The 13,253-nt window shown below is 63.4% G+C and overlaps 1 protein-coding gene across 4 annotated transcripts in view; it reads left to right on the forward strand.

The window, feature by feature from the left end:
• Positions 1-210: 210 nt before the first annotated feature.
• CHST3 (carbohydrate sulfotransferase 3) overlaps positions 211-13,253 on the forward strand; it is a 31,070-nt gene continuing 18,027 nt past the window's right edge. Inside the window, exon 1 of one of the 4 annotated variants that reach the window (XM_051823795.2) lies at positions 211-478. The gene's annotated coding sequence lies outside the window, so the exon portion shown is untranslated. Of the gene's footprint in view, positions 479-1,274; positions 1,415-1,880; positions 2,146-2,176; positions 5,122-13,253 lie in introns of those variants that run through there. The other 3 variants (XM_008269989.4, XM_008269990.4, XM_070057802.1) reach the window with 3 other exon arrangements.

The raw sequence follows: 13,253 nt of genomic DNA on the forward strand, positions 1-13,253 counted from the left end.
GCATCATGGACTCTGCCCGGGCACGCCCTGGCCGGCAGCCTTGGTGGCAGCTCCAGCCTGCCTGGACCTCCGGCGCCAGCCCCCCAGGAGGAGGGCTCCTGGGAAGGCCCAGGTGCTGCCCTGTGCTCCCTGCCGCCTCCTTCCTGGGAGGTGAATTCTGCAAGTGATGGGGCAGGCTAAGGGAGGCCTGCTGGCTCCCCCAGCTCTGCAGGCTCCTCCTCCTCCTCAGGAGTTAATCTGTGCTTAAAACTCGCACCATCAGGCCGTGTCACAGAGGCCTGAGTTGGCTCCCGACCCAAGTCCTAGGAAGCCCGGGACCAGCAACACGGGTTGCTTCGTGTTCCAGTCCTGAGCCCTTAACCGCGCTCCGCACAAAAAAGTCTTTGTACCCCAGAGCCGCGCTGCCCCCACGGGCCCTGCAGACAGCAAGCAGGCCACAGCCGCAGCTGCTCGGAGGGGCTCAAGACAACGCCAGGTGGTGAGGACCCCATTTCTTCCCCGCTTCCTGGGTCTTGGTGTTCAGGGAGCCCCGGACAGGCTGGTGATGGGAGACAGCACAGAAGGGCGAAAGGGTGATCTGTTGCTTCCCAAGTCTTTGGAAACAGGGAGTGGGGGTGGGGGACCGTCCTTTACACCCGTGACCCCGCGGTGGGGACGGCGCGGGAAAATCCTCGCCAGGGCAGAGACCGCAGAGAAGCCACGCAGCCCACGGGGTCCCAGGGGAGGCGGCTCCGGAGGGTGAAGCCGCAGCCGCGGCCCGGAGCTCCTCCCAGCCTCGCCGGGAGGGGTGGGGATCCGAGCAGCTCCAGGCGGGTCCCCCGGGACGCACGAGCCCAGGCGCTGCGCCCGGAACAAAGGCCCGCAGAGGGGTCCCGGAGAGGCGGCTCCCCGGGGGCGGGTCCCGGTCCCCTCCCGCCAGCTCCTCCCCCTCCTCCCCTTCCTTCCCGGAGAGGCCCGGCCCGCGCGCAGCCTGGGCAGCGCCAACTTCACCAACGGTTCCCAAGTAGCCGGGCGCGCAGGGGTGGGAGCTGGGTGGGGTGAGGAAGGAGAAGAGGAGGAGGGCTCCCGAGCGCCTTGGACGCGGTTCAGGAATCCACCGCCGCCGCGGGCCGGAGCGGGGAGGGCGCGGGACAGGACCGCTTGCTCACCCGCTCGCTGCGCAGGACGGCGCCCGCCTGGCGCCGCTTCCCGCCGGGCGTGCGGACCGGGCCGGCCGCGCCTCCCTCGGTCGTCGCCCGCCGCCCGCCGCCGCCGTCCCCGGGGAGCGCGCAGAGCCCGGGCAGCGCGGGCGCCGAGGTCGCTCCGGCTGGGATCTTCCGAGAGGAGGGCGAAGTTGCGAGCGGATGCTGCTCGCGCCGGACCGCAGCCGCGGAGACTTGGATCCGCCCGCGCCACAGGCGGCGGGGCGGCCGTGGTAAGTGGGGCGCCAGCGTGCTGGAACCGCTGGGGAGGCCGCCCGGACGAGCGCCCCCCACCAGAGCGCCGAACTTTGGGAGAAGGCGGCCAGGCGGAGGATTCGAGAGGGAGCTCCCGACGCGGGGCGAACTCCACGCAGCCACCCCGAGCCGTGGCACCGGGTGCCATCCGCCGGGTGGTCCGGGTCCTCGCTGCGCCGGGCGCTCGCACAGACCGCGCGTGCCGCGGGGCTGCGCCCATGTTCCTGCCGGCTCCGGGTCTGGGCTTTTAAACCCGGCACGTCCTCCGGCCCCTCAGTCTGCGCTGCCCACGCAGCCCCCGGGGAGAGCGAGTCCCCCGGGTGCCAGGGAAGGGGCCTCTGTCTGTGGCAGGTCGCGGCCGCCAGAGCCTGGAGACCAGGCGAGGGAGAGCAAAGCCGGCGTCGGAGGCGGCTTTCGGGTTCGGCGGGAGCGTGTTTGGGGTGGAAACTTGGTGTCTGGGTGATGTGTCTGGGCGTGCGCAGCCCTTCCGGAGGCGAGGCCCGGGGAGAGGAGCGAGTGATTCACAAACTCAGGCCGGCGTGCTGGGCCCGGGGAGCCGAGTGGGGAAGGCCGGCGGGCCGGGCTGCGCCGGCTGGGCAGCCGGGCGGTGGCCGTGACAGGCCTGGAGGGAGGCGGAGACCCTTCCCCCAGCGGATGTGCTTCCTCCGAGGACTTCAATGGGGAAGGGGCGAGGACATTCCGGCTCTGGGTACGTGAATGTGGAGGGGCTGGGAAGGAGGGTGGGAGTAGTAGGACTCCAAGGTCAGGAAGAAACTGGTTCTGTTCCGAGGTCTGCTTTTGCTTGCCCTTGAGGTTGCGTGTGGCTTCCTCGGCGCAGTGTACTGGGGCCTGAGGATGTTCTAAGGATTGTCCTGGGCCTACCCCAGTGCCTGGCACAGCGGGTACTCAACAGGTAGTCCCTTGATGAGCAGTGAGGCTGATAGCTAATATTTGTTATGGACTCTGTGAGCCGAGCCCAGCTGGGGTGCAGGTGGCTCCGAGGAGCCCTGCCTGGTGTGTCTGAGAGAGTGAGGGGCCCCCTTGGGTGCTGGCACAGGGGCCCAGTGCCTCCTCCCTGGACTCCGGCGTCCGAAGAGGTTTCCTGTTTGCATCTGGCTAAGCTGGGGTGAGGTGCTGTTTGGCAGATTCACTGGGGTCTCGGTGGGAGATAACTTTAGATGTGTCGCGGGTTCACTGGGGTCTCAGTGGGAGATAACTTTAGATGTGTCGCAGGGGAAGGAGTTGATTCCATTGTCCCTCCCAGGCTGCAGGAGCCAGGGCTGGGTAAGTGAGAGAGATGGGTGGGACAGGCTGGGGCGGGGGCAGAGGGACCACTGGAACACGTGGCATCCAGGGGGCATGCACTCTGGGGCCTGGCTCTTGCTGGCCTGGCTGGAGATGGCTCTCACGAGGCGCTGTGTCCTCCCCAGAGGTTTGGCTCCGTGGCAGGAGCAGGTGGAGTGGCCGTCACAGTCCCTGCAGCGAGGATCAGTTAGGTTTTTCTGTGCCAGCTGGCGTGAGTTTCCCAGAGGAGCAGAAACATAGGTTGTTCCCCAGTTTGGGACTGAGAGCATGGGGGCGGCCTGGGCACCGTTGGGAAGAAGTGTGGGGTTCTGTGCCTTTGCCTCCTTGTCAGGACTCGAACTCGGCTCAGTGGGCATTCCACGCTGTGACGCCTGAATGGGCAGCACGTGTGGGCAGCACCACGGACTGGCCTGAATGAGAGAGGTGACAAGCCATGCTTGGCCAGTCCTGATTTCACAAGGGGCTGCATGGCCAAGCCCTGTCACCCCATCACTTTTCCACCCTCGTCCTGCCTTCTGTGAGTCAGGTACTATACGTATAGGAGTATCATCTCATCAAGCCATTACATCCCCATGAATTAGCATTTCATCCCCACTTTACAGATTGGGAAACTGAGACTCAGAAGAGTTAAGTAAGGTATTCACAGTGACCTAGCTGGTGAGACAGAACCAGGACTTGAACCTGGAAAGTGTTGACTCCAGACCCCTGCTGCCTCCACCAGGCCAGACTCTGGGATCCCTGCTGGTTCTCCACGGCAACAAGGAAGCAGCCCTGCTGCTGCTTTACCCAGGTGGCCCTGAGGCCTCTGCCCGGCCTCGGCTGCACCATGCATCGTGGGAATCAAAGGCCAGCTGGTCCCAGGCTCCTGGAGCCTTCTAGGTGGGGGTTCAGGGGTCAGTCTGGGGAGATGTGGTAATTCTGTTGAGATGATTTGCGGCTTATCTGAGAAGTGGGGACAAAGCGGCCGCATGTGACCGACCCTACCTTGGGGAAGAAATTGCCAGGTGAGTGGAACAGTGGTTAAATGGATGACTGTGGTTCTGGGAGATCGCTGCGTTCCTTTCCCTGGTGGCCGGCCCCACAGTCACGTGTCCCTGGGAAATCAGCCCTCGTTTGCCGCCCCCTGTGCTCGCTTACCTGCCGAAGAGAAGCCGAGAGAGCCAGGGGAGGGGATGACCGCGTGGCTCACCTGGTCCCCAGCCATGGAGCCCACGGAGCTCTCTGCTGGCCCCACTCTGCAGATGAAGAAACGAGAAGGGAGTGTGCGAGGTCGTGAGGCTGGGGGCGGCTGTGCGCACCTTCTGCCTGCCACCCTACCCCGCCTCTTCAAGGGCTTAGGGGGCTTCCCCCTGCTGGGGCAGTGTCCCCGCTGCCTGACCCTGCCACACCATCTCACCCACTCTGGGACCCATGGCACAGGTGTCCCCAGGATGGTGACAGCTGCACCCTTCCAGGGAAGCCGGGGACACTGGATGAACACCGCCAGCCCACCTCCGCGCGCCTCCCACAGGAAGCCCGCCTGGGCGAGTCTGAGAGCCTTGGAGCCCTCGCCCTGTCCACTGCACAGAGGGACAGCGTCTGGGGACCGAGCTGGGGAGGAGCTGCCCTACCCAAGGGTCCCGGCTCCGACCCAGTGCCTGTCACAGGGGAATGCGTGGGGACACTGTTAGGTGAAGCCCGGAGAGGGACTGTCCCATGCAGGGCAGCCAAGGCCGTCTTGGCTGGGAGGGGACCCTCAGGAGGAGATTCCAGCAGGACACAGTTCTCCTTTTCATGCCTGAAGCAGGAGTGGCACCCATCACCCTCTCTCCTTGCCGTGCCCTGAGCCTGTGGATTCCACAGCAGGGTGTAGGCCGGGCCCCACAGGCTGGACGGTGTGTTCTGTGCCCTCTGTCTCTGTCACCTCAAATCTGGCTGCGGGCATGGAGGGAGGGGCGGGCCACGGGAGCCCCTGGCCACGGGGGACGCCTACCGCTCTCCTCCGTGTCCCCACCTCCTCACAAAGGTGGCTGTGTGGTGGGGGAGTGTGGCTTTCTCTGGGCCCTGGGAAATCTGTCACTGGGGATTGGGAGGGCTCTATGGAAAGCAGTTGGAGGAAAGGTGTGGAAAATAAACAAGCCGGCTCTCAGCACAGCCTCTCCTGATGCCACCATGAAACCACGGCCCGGGAGCCAGCCTCCCGAGGCTTATTTGGCCTTTTGTGGTTACACCTGCCCCGCCCCTTCTCGTCTGTTTTCGGAGCCTCAAAAGCCAGGAAATACACCCTTCGCCAGCCAGTCATGGTGGTACTGCCGGGACGCGGGTGGCCTGGGTAGGAGCATGTGGGAGGAGAGAGCGTCCCCCCACCTCGCGCAGGGGCCCGTGATCTGTCCGTGAGTTGGTGAGTTTGACTTTGGTAGTGGAGAATGGTGGGGCCAGGGGCATTGGCAGGAAGCTGGATTGGAAGTGGAGCAGGTGGGACCAGAATGGGCACTCGGGTGATGCGGACATCTCGGCCCCATTCTGGCTCTAGAATCTGCATTCTCACACTATAGCGTGCCCTCCCAGCGAGTGAGTCTCCCCCTGTGTCCCTGTAGGACAGCACCCCCCCCCCCCAGCTCGTCGTCTGGAAGCAGTGTGGGCATTTCTTCCCCTCCCTTCCCCTCCTGCCCGCCCCAGAAAAGATGACTCCTTCCGCAGCACGGGTTTTCAAACTAGGTTCCGTGGAGCCCCAGAGTTCAGCGGGGAACCCTTAGAGGCCTGGTGGGAGGGGCGACCAGGCCCCCCTCTCTCGCTTGTTCTATGTATTGTGCTTCCAAGGAAGGTTCTGGGTCACAAGAAGCCTCCAGGGCTGTTCCTGCAGGCTGCGCTGCATGGGCCCACTCATGTTGGGACGTGGCACGCCTGTGCCAGCCCGCTCGGCTACCTGGGATGTGGCCCGGGCCTCTCCCACTCCCCCCCCACCTCCTCTCCAGCTGCCTCACCATCTGCAGGATTCTGGAAAGTGCTAACGTGTTTGAGCCAGAGCAGCGCTATCTGGGGAAATATTTTGCAAACAAACTGGGCCACCCCCCTGGCTGGGACCGCGCTGGTTTTCAGCAAAGGATTTCACAACTCCGGCCACACTGGCCAGGGCCCCAGCTCTCCGCTGGAGACCTGCAGGGCCGTCTTGGAGCCTGAGGGACAGACAAGTCTGCAGAGGGAGGCTGTCCTTTTCAGAAGGCAAGGAACTGATGCGCCGTGACCGCGGAGGTCGGGGCCTGGCTGCTCGCTGTTCTGAGACACGCTCTCTGTCACTTTTCTCCCCGCCCTGGCATCTGGCGCGCGTACGGGGGTGGGGGAGTGGTTTACACAGGACACAGAACAGCTTGTGTGCCCTGCCCTGCTCTGCTGGGGTGATGACCATTTCACAGATGGGAGCGGAGAGGCAGACAGGCCGAGTAAGTTGCAGCCGTCTGCAGTGGGTGAGCAGAAGTGGCCTTGAGCCCAGTAGCTGCCTCCAGGATCTGGGCTCTTATCCCTGCCCGGAAACCACCTGTGCGTCTGCTTGTCCTGCCGGGTCTGTGCCGAGGACAGAAATGGCCCACAGGAAGGCTCACTGCATGACCGTGGCTGGGTGGGCCGCTGGGTCAGGAGTGGAAGCTGGAGAGGCCACCCGAGAACGTGGGCACCTCGGCCTTCCCTGCCGCTGGGCCCTGGTCTCAACATGTGGTGCAGGTGGAGGCGGGGGCTGGGGGGGGGCCTGGAAGATTGGGGGTCTGCCCCATGCTTCTCTCGGCATCACGGGGGCCCCTGGGAGGAAGCACGGAGCTGCCCAGCAAGCTCGGGGAGCCTTTGCCCGCACTGCTGAACTGCTCTTGACCTCCAGACGCCCACACTCTGCCCTCTGCAGCCCTCCCGGCCGCTGCGGGCACCCCTCCCCTCGCCGCTCCTATGCCTGGCTGGGGGCCTCGCCAGAAGTTGCTCTGGCCCGTGGTCCCCGCCAGGGCAGGACCCTGCCCTCCTTGCTGCCCTGTGCACCTGCCATGCTTAGCTGTCCCGGGTGTGCAGCATGAGGGAGAGGTGACGCAGGCCGCGTGAGGGGCTACTGCCTGGGAGGACAGCACAGCCTGAGTCCAGCACAGCCCTGTTCAGAAGTGGTTTGTGTCTGGGAAGGGTGGTGGGAGTCACAGTGGCCCTGCGGGCACCAGGCTGGGGTCCTGAGGATGGGCCTGAAGCCCGTCAAGAGGCCGCTTTGAATTATGGGTAGACAGCTGCACTCAGGGCACCAGCAGGTGACTGCCCGTCCTGCCCTCCTGTGGACGTCATTCAGCCTCTCCAGGGTGCAGTCCTGACACCTGGGACCACGGCCCCACCCAGAATCCCTTTCAGGCCAGAGGAGGAGAGGACGCATGGGCACACCTTGGAGTTCCACTGTGATGAGACCACAAAGGTGGCCTTGAGACTTGGGGAGGCCTCGTGGAGGAGGCGCCGTTCCAGTGCCGGGAGGAGAGCTGGGCAGAGGTGTGGGGGTGGGGACGTTCAGGCTGAAATGCAGGGCACGGCGAAGCCCACCCAGACTGAGGTGCAGTTTGCGGGAAGCAGGTAGGAGAGGGAGAGAGCTGCGCAGGCAGGGCGGCCTGCACCCAAGCCCCCACCCCCACTTCCTGGCCGTGAGACCCCGGCGAGTTGCTTGACTTCACTGTTTCAGTTTTCTCAGTAATGGTGTCTGCCACGTGGGGGTGATGTGAGAATAAAATGTTTCTGTTTTCCATTTTTTTAGCTTTAACTTTAAAAAAATAATTGTATTTTCATTTTATTTGAAAGGCAGAGTGACAGTGAGAGAGACAGAGATCTTCTGTGTAGTGGTTCACTCCCCAAATGCCCACAAGAACCAGGGCTGGGTCAGGTCGCAGCCAGCAGCCAGGAGCTCCATCCAGGTCTCCCGGTGGGTGGCAGGGACCCAGGGACTTGAGCCCTCACCTGCTGCCTCCCAGGGTCTGCATTAGCAGGAAGCTGGAATTGGAAGCAGAGTTGGGACTCGAGCCCAGGCACTCCAGTGTGGGATGTGGGCGTCCCAAGGGACATCTCACCCCTGCACCAAATGCCACCCTCAACTGTGCCTGCGTATGGGAGTTTAGAGCAGTGCCTGCCAGCGGGCAGTGCATGTGAGCGTACACACACGTGCATACGTGGGCAGGGACATAACCCCTAGAAAGGCAAACAGAGGCCCCTGCCTGTCGTACTTTGTGAAGCACCTGCTGTGTCAGGTGCTTTACCCATCCTCACTAAGCCCCATACAATGCACCGTCTCCATTTTACAGATGAGGAAGCTGCCCGAGGTCACTCAGCCGAGCTGGGGCTGGGGGGTGGGGGGGGGGGGTGGCCGTGGTCAGAGGCTGCAGGGACACCCAGATGTGTCTGCACTTGGGTCTTTCCTCAAAGAGGATGCTGGAACGGCAAGGCGGAGTCTGCATGAGCATGTGCCTTGGGCAGGGGCCGCAGCCAGGATCGGGCACGAATGCTGTGGGCGTGGTCCCCAGGGCAGGGAGAGCAGGGAGCCCTGCAGGCCATGGCACACAGCTCTGCATTCACAGCCCTCGGGCGGCCCGTGAGCCACTTGGGGAAAACATGACTTCACGGAGCCGGCTGTGCTTCGCCGGTGACCTCAGTGCTCAGCTCCCCCACTTCCTGCCCCCGGGGCCCCCTCCCTGCCGAGCGCCCTCACCCCAGTCCCAGGCAGTGTACGCTGCCAAAGCAGAAGTTTCTGGCGCTGGCGATGGGCAGAGCGGGCTTCCAGCAGGACCTGGGTGCCCGGCCCTTGATTGGAATCCAGGGTGGGGAGGAAGCAGCCCCGGGCCTGTGTCACTTTCAGACTGGTGTTTCCTTCGGGAAGGCGCCTGCTGCTCTGTTGGGGTCAGGCCTGGGGAGCGATGTGCCCAGACTGTGCCCTGTCCCGGGGGCATTCAGAGACTGGCACACAGGCCCCGCCTCCTCGCTCAGCGCCTCACCGGCGTCAGTCCAACTGCACCAGGCAGCCCCACTCCACAGAGGCCATCGCCGTCACCCGGGGAAGTTCACTGATTCGTCTGGGAGTCAAACCGATGGCTGCCCAGCGCCGCACGTGCCCTTAGCCAAGCCACTCTGCCGTGTGGCCCCCAGAGACACACGGGCGGTGAGGTGCACCCAGCCTGCACCCGAGGAACCGTGCAGAGCGGGCGGGAGGCACCAGGGCCGTTTGTAGCTCACCGTGAGCTTGGTGGGGATGGTGGAGCCACTTGGAGGTGCCAGCAGCACCCTGTAGGCGGGGGTCCCTCTGACTCCCGTCCACCCGCGGGCCTCCTGGGGTGGCTGCCCAGGTTTTGGTGGACCAGGCCTGGGGAAGGAGTGTGTGCCAGGCCGAGGGCCATGTGCCAGCTTCCTCTGCCCAGGCTGTGGGCTTGCAGCGCCCCTGGCTGCCGTCGGCCAGGCCAGCGACGGGGAGAGTGGCAACCTCCCAGCCTCCCCAGGGCCTCTCAAGAGAGGCGGGATTGGGTCCATTTTCCCGGTGAGCACACGGAGGCCTGGAGAGGTTTTGTGACTACCCAAGCTCTCCCAGCTGGGAAGAGTAGGCGTTGCAACGCTCAGGTCATCTGCTGGCAGTGACTTGCTGGAGGCGGGGGAGCCGGCTGCCCTCTGACCCCGGGCAGCGCCCGCCTGGCCACTTCCTTCCCCGTCGGGCCTGACTCACTGCACAGTCACCAGGTGTCTGTGTTTCGGGACCGAGCACTGGGGTAGAGGATGTCACTTCCCATGGGCAGTGAGTCACCCTTTCCCCTGGAACACGTTTGAAGCCCTGGCACCGAGGGCAGGTGCCTTGTCCATCCGGGAGCCAGCACCACTGGCCCGGGATCACCCAGCACGCACCACGCTGCTGACAGGTGCTGCGTGGACACCCAGAAATCTGTGGCTGTGCAGCCTCCAGGGTTCCCTGTCCCTGAAATGCCCAGGTCACCGAACCCCAAGCCCCGGGCCGTGTGGTTCGCACAAGGCCAGCTCTCCTCGCCCCAGAGATTTCTGGGAAGCCCCCAGACATGCCTGTAAGCCCACAGCCTGCAGGGCACCCCTCCCGGCTCCGCCCTCCCCCGCCCCCGGGCCCTGCCTCTTCCTCAGGCTCGTCCAGGCCCCTGCAGCTGGTTTCTGCACAGCTCTGGGCCTTTCTCTGCAGGGCAGTTTTGCTTCCCCCAGCCCCCTTCTGCCTTTGCTGAAACCCAAAGGCCTGTTACGATGACCTATGACCTTTCCCAGACAAGAACATCTAACTAGAACCTACTTTGACTTTATTTTTTGTAAAGTTTTATAAAATGTGTGTGAGATGCTTTTAAATGATCCAGTTTTGCCCTTTTTTATACCTTTTTTTTTTTTTTTTAAGGCAGAGAGAGTGAGTTTCCATCTGTGGGGCTGGGCCTGGCTGAGGCTGGGGCCAGGAACTCTGTCTGGGTTTCCCTCAAGGGCAGCAGGGGCCTGCCTGGAACTCCAGCCGGGTGTCTCACGTAGGTGGCAGGGACCCCACTCCTTGAGCCGTCACCTGCTGCCTCCCAGGGTGTACCTCAGCAGGAAGCTGGGATGGGGAGCAGAGCTGGGGTCTGAACCCAGGCTGATAAGGGGTGCAGGTTGCCCAGCCAGCATCTGAACTACCATGCCAAACGCCTGCCCCAGTTGTCCACTTTTAAATTAAATTCAAATTTAAAAAGTAAAATCTTACCCACCTGGGCTCCCTGGTCTATCATTAGGGTAAACTGAGGCAAACCTGGAAAATAACTGGCCTTGGAGATATCCCGCTCTCCCCACCCTCCCACCCCCCACTACGGAGTCCAGCACTGCCCGGGGGCTTCGGTCTCCCAAGCTGCCCTGGCCACCCGTAGCCCTGGCTCCCGGCCACCGGCCACTAGCAGTCACCTTTCACTCCACCTACGGCCCACAGAGGCTTCACGCTCCCCACCCGCCCTTGCAGCTCCAGGTCAGCCCTGGCCTCCTGCCTGTCCCTTCTCTGTTTTCCCTTCTTGTCTTGGTGGGGGTGGGGTGGTCCCAGCTGGGACTCAGGTGTGGCTGCCTCGGGGCCAACCTGTGTTCACCTTCTCCTGGGCTTGGTTCCTTTTTAAAGCCTGCCACCCACGGGCTCAGAGCCACGTGCAGAGGAGGGAAGGCCCACAGCACTGAGTAACAGGGACACCCGCCCCCGTTCCCCAGGCCTCATGCCCCTTGGTCCTCCCAGCAGCCCTGCGTCATGCCGTGTGCCCCGAGCAGAGGGGTCAGTCACTTGCTGGAGGACCCAGTACAGAGTGGCCCGGGCGAGCTTGGAGCCGCAGGCAACGCTGCCGAGCTCTAGCCACGAGGTTCCTGACCCCAGTGCTGCCCCTGGGGCCCTGCGATCCGCTTACTTCCCCCTTCCCTGCAGCTGAGCCAGTCACAAGACCAGCAGGCACAGCACGCAGCCCTCTGCAGCCCTTCCTGTGCGTGAGGTGCTTGCGCGGTGGTCAGCTGGTCCTCAGTGCTCCTGTGTGTCACTGTGCCCTTTTTACAGATGGGAAGGCTGAGGCAGGGGAGCACTGCACAGCAGGCAGGCCACGACAGAGGAGCAGGAAGCTTCCTCCTGCACCCGAGGCCAGCCAGCCTGCTCCTGTCCGTGCAGCTGTGCAAGCCGTGTCTGAGGTGCCGCTTCTGTTCAGTGTAGCCCTGTGGGCCCCACGCAGGAGTGCCAGGCACAGCTGTGTGACGGGGGACTGACCTGGGGGGCCCAGTGGCAAGGGGAAGTGCACAGCACCCAGGTTTCCCCGTGGCCCCGGGACAGGTGCCTTCTCCCCCCTCACTCCCTCCCTGCACCCTTGCGTCCTGTCTTCTCTCCTCCTGTGTCTGTGCAGCACAGTGCAATGACAGCAGGAGCGTGCTACTTCTAGTGCAAGGTGGGAAGTGTGCAGAATGGTGTGTGTGCAGGAGGCCTCACCACCCACCCCTGGCTGGGTGACTGGGGCAGGCCACTTAGCTTCTCATGGGGATAGTGGAGGAGGGGTGGTGGTGAGCATCCAGCCTGCCCCCAGGGCTGGTGCGGGACTGGGGAGGCACAAGAACGCTTTGTAAGGAGGTGAGGGTAACAGATGGGGAGGGGGGTAGAGCTAGGCCCCTGGGGGATGGGTCCAGGCTGTAGGGTAGGGTCAAGGGGGGGCTCTGGGGATGTGTCAGGGAAGCTCCCAGGCTGCGTGCAGACCAGGGCTGGTGGCAGCATGGCCTGGGCTGAGGGAGCTGGTCCCTTTTCTCGGTTTCCATGCAGAGATGGGCCCTCAGCTTTGACTGTCTTGTTTTGATAATACTGGTGATGCGGAGTGTGGAGTGTGGAGAATTTAAGTGCCATGAACTGATACAGAGAAGAAAGCAGAGCAGCCTCAGACCCACCACCCAGGTGTAGCTGGACAGGGACTCGGTCCACAGCACGCACGCAGCCACCTCACTGCCGGGGGCCGGGCAGGGTGGCAGTGGAGGCCAGGGGCCGCCTTCAGCTGGGGGAGCTGCCCGTCCTGAGAACGGCACCACTGTTTGTCCACCGCCTGCCAAGGATGTGGGGTGTGGGGTGCGAGGCGCTCACACCAGCCACTAGCCTTAAACCTCACCCCACCTCCCCCTCCCCGCCTGGGACAGAGGAACTGGCCCCACGAGTACTGGTCTGGCTCTTAAACAGTGGTTTTCAAACGTTTTTGACCAAAACCTCAGACGCGTTCATCACAGAAACAAAAGCTTCGTGGAAGCCACACTTGTCCTGATGACGCAGGGTTTGCTCTGCTGTTTTCTGTTCTGCACCACACCGTTCTCTCAAAGAACACGAAAGCTTGTTGCCCCACCGGACGGACCAAAACGCTGTCACTCAAACAGTGACTGTCAATGGCTCGTGTGTGCGTCAGACACGGCCCCCCGCAGAGCTGGCTAAAACAGCTTGCTGTCCCCGCCTCCCCAGACCCTCACTCGGTTTGGGGCGGGGGTGGCCTGGGAATGTGCATTCCCACCCAGTTCCCAGCCGAGGCCAAGGCCGCTGGGCTCAAGTTCCACCCTCCTAGAATTTTTGTGCCCCCGCGGCAAACACCACCAGGGGCTTTGCTTTACTGAACAGGTGAGAATTGCTGGCAGCTTGTGGCCCTCAGGAGGGTTTTTTGGTTTTGTTTTAATTTAGAGACAGAGAGAGCTCCTGTCCTCCAGTTCAGTCTTTAAATGCCCACAGCAAACGAGACGGAGCTAGGACCAGAGCCAGAGCTGGGAACCCAATCCAGGTCCCCCACATGGGTGGCAGGAACCCAGCCTCCTGAGCCGTCACGGCTGCCTCCCAGGGTTGCGCTGGCAGGAAGCTGGAGGTGGGAGCCGGACGCAAATACAGGCGTCCCCAGCAGCGCCATCCACTGCTGCAGGCAGCCTCCCCCGGCCGAGGTTGGAGAGGGTGCCGGCCGGGCGCAGTCCTGGCGGCCTTGACCACCACCTCCCTAAAAGGCAGCCCCGACCACGTGCGTGTGAGGAGCCGAGTGGAGAAAGGAC

This window comes from Oryctolagus cuniculus, chromosome 15 (assembly GCF_964237555.1).
Source record: "Oryctolagus cuniculus chromosome 15, mOryCun1.1, whole genome shotgun sequence".
NCBI classification, from domain to species: domain Eukaryota; kingdom Metazoa; phylum Chordata; class Mammalia; order Lagomorpha; family Leporidae; genus Oryctolagus; species Oryctolagus cuniculus.